Consider the following 3,536-nt stretch of genomic DNA (forward strand, 5'->3'; position numbering starts at 1 on the left):
GGTTAAACTATATTTTGATTGAACCTGAGACAGTAGCATTGCTTTGACAGGACTTAAGTCAACTAGATGAGACACCCTAATTTAAATATAATTTGGTGTTAGTGCAATTATGACAAAAACAACAAATATTTTTACTGTAAAGGGCTTTGTTTTCTAGGAAAGAAAACAGTTTACCTATAAATGAGATGTAATTTTTCTATCTTGATCAGTGTACAAACGTGGTTGTAAAAATACTTGGCATTTAGAGAAATGAAGAAACATACACATCTTAGATGTCAATGATCATAGTTGGAACTGGTGCATTGATGAGATCATTTTAAAAACTTTCATGGATTCTGAAGCTTATCGGTCTGTTTACCATGACATATGGGTAATTTGTAGATAATCAATGAAATTGTCATTAAATCTCCCCAAAGATACAGTATTATATCCATAAGAGGTCCAGAACCAATTCCCAGGGACACTTACCACAGAAACAAGGCTTTATCACACACAAACTAAGCTAAAAGTGTCCAATAAAGCACGGGCTCAAATATTTTCAAACTGGGAATGTGAAATCATTATTTCTATATTTCTCACAGTCAATAGTAAACAGTTTGATTCCATAAGTACATCTTAACCACAGCACTTGCCCCAAACAATACTGGGAAAACATAATTAACTCTGAACACAGGGGGATGTGGATAAAAGATATTTCTTGCTTTCTGGTTTAGGGGGCAAATTGTAACCCAGGTGAGAATTAGAAGAATTTTTTTTTTAAATTCGAGTATGGTTGCTTTATAATGTTGTGTTAGTTTCTGCTGTACACGAAGTGAATCAGCTATGCGTATACATATATCCCATCCCTCTTGGACCTCCCTCCTGACCCCCATCCTGCCCATCTAGGTCATCACAGAGCACCGAACTGAGCTCCCTGTGCTATACCACAGGTTCCCACTAGCTATCTCTTTTACACGTGGTAGCGTTTATCTGTCAATCCTCATCTCCCAAATCATCCCACGCCCCCTACTGGGATTGTTTTAAGGGAAGAAAAGAAATCAGATTCACATTCATAACGAGAAGAATTTGAAGAGAATAGCAAAATAACTGTTGTGTTTTATGTTCTGATTAAAAAAGCAAAAACTAAGCAAATAATTCTGCGTTTTGGACGACAGCTTTGTTTAATACAAATACATACATGTATGTGTGTGTGTGTATATATATATATTTTCACACACACGTACATATACATATGAAATCAAAGGAAAAATCTAGCTTTCTGCCATTACTAGCATATGTCTTCAGTAAATGTGATATATCCTCTCTAAAATAAAGAACATTTTTATAAAGCTCAATGTGGATGACTTGCACTGAGGAAAAAGAGGTTTTGATTAATGTATGGTGGGTAATTATTGCATTTGCTTTATTTTATATCCATGACACTTAATATGACAAATAAAGATGTAGCGCACAATATTTCCTTTTTCCATGGCTGCTACGAAATAACACTGAAAGCTGATGATACCTCATCTGACTGTTGAAAATTTTTCTTAAAGCTCTTCTGTTGCTTAAGTTTTCCCCTGACCATTGGTTCTAGAACAGCATTAAGTTAAATAGCACAAAAGCTTCTCTTTGTCTTCAGATTTAAGTGTATTTTTTAAACACTTGCACTAAAGCCATCTTAAAAAGAAATGAGACAAAACAAGGTGATTAATCTTACATAAGGCCAGAAAAAAATATGTTTATTATGGATTGGCTAGATATTAGATTTCTTTATATTGGGCTCTAATAAATTTCAACTTGCCGTTATTTTCATTTCTGAAATGGGGACAGAGCAGCGCAGTTCCCCTGTAATGTTTGAATCCCTGGGTCCTCAAACAGTTCTCAATCTGTGAAGGCTGAACCTCTCTAAGGAACTATCAGTAGGTTTGGTCATAAATCACAGAGGCTTCTGTTTACCCATATGACTGATCTCTAAAAACAGGATCAATGCACTTCATTCCTAAAACCTGAAAATAAGTATCTATGAAAGAGAGAGTGTCGAGAAAGAAAAAAAAAATGTTTAAAGGTCAAACCTTAATTCACCTTGGTTCCCAGGAACTGTCCTTACAGCTTTTTGATGAAAACAGTTTCATAGCCCTTGATGATTACATTATAAAGATCTTGTAGTCAGGAACATTAAAGCTAGTTAAATGCTCGTTTTTATTCTAAAAATGTTTAGTTTTGCTAAAGCAACATCTCCCTTTTAAAACTCAGGAACAAACAGAACAACTGACCAATTTTTTTCAATATAGATTCTCATGTAAATACTGACATGAGTGTGTGGTCACACAGTCGCTTCTACCCAAAAGTAATATCATTTCCCAGATGCATGTTGTTGTGCTTAAAACATATGCAGTAAAAGGAAACCCAAAAAAGTGTGTTTTTATTCTATTTCACTGTCTTTCTTGGTGCCTTCCATGACAATTATATTGCAAACATTCTCTTGCAACTCATCTGTGTAAAGTAGCAGTAAAATTATACTTTCAATATGAAATCTGAAGAAAAAACTTTCTATTTTTACTACTTGAAAATGTAAGCCTTATCCTAGAGACCACCATTTTCCAAAACATGCATTTTGAAGAAACCGCATTGACAAGGCCTTACACAAAATACTTTTCTGAATACAAACTTCGAGTGATTTTTCTGGTTCACCTAATTTATTTAAATTACCTTTATTTAATTACACATACAGCTGTTGTGTGCCCTGAACATAGCCCAAGGGACTATTTAAAGTGCTTAAGTCTAAATGTCATGTTTTATCACTGTGTAATACGTAGCAATCCACAAAAATTTCTTTGTTGTTCTTCGCTGGGTCGTACTTCCAAAATCCAGCATTCCTTCTCTTGTTTTTTCTCGGATATGATAATAGTTATAAAGCTACAAGCTAAATGTAAGTAGAACTGAATTTCACCTGAACACCATTCATGCCATAATTCAAGTTATAGCAGTATCCTTGTTTCAGAGAGGTCTCTTCCATTCCAGTGCCTTTAATTACCATCTATAACTAGGGATTCCAAAATCTATATCACCCATCCAGACTTCTATCTGGTTCTCTAGACCTGTACATCCAATGTCAAGTGAACGTCTCCTCTTAAATAGACCACATGCCCGAAGTGGAATTTATCATCTTTCCTTCAACCAGCTTATCTTGCTCTATCCTAACATCACCAAATGGGGCTTCACGTACCAATTGGATTGCTGGTTATTAAATGATTTTGGGGACAAGATGGCTTAGGCCTGACATCACCTCTACGCTTACACAGAATCAACTTCCAGTGTGGCACACTGGAAAGAGCTTGGACTCCGGAATCAGTTACTCTGGGCTTGAATCCCATCCCTCTTGTTATTAACCGAGTGATCTTGGGCAGATGATTTCTGCAAGCCTAGGTTTCCTCATCTACAATAAAAATATCATCACACTCCCCAATGATAACTAGAGAACCCAAAGGGAAAATATATGCGAAAGTGTTGTATCAAGCATGAGGCCATACGTAAATATTAACTTGTATTAGCGT

Source organism: Delphinus delphis, chromosome 2, assembly GCF_949987515.2.
Source record: "Delphinus delphis chromosome 2, mDelDel1.2, whole genome shotgun sequence".
Classification (NCBI taxonomy): Eukaryota; Metazoa; Chordata; class Mammalia; order Artiodactyla; family Delphinidae; genus Delphinus; species Delphinus delphis.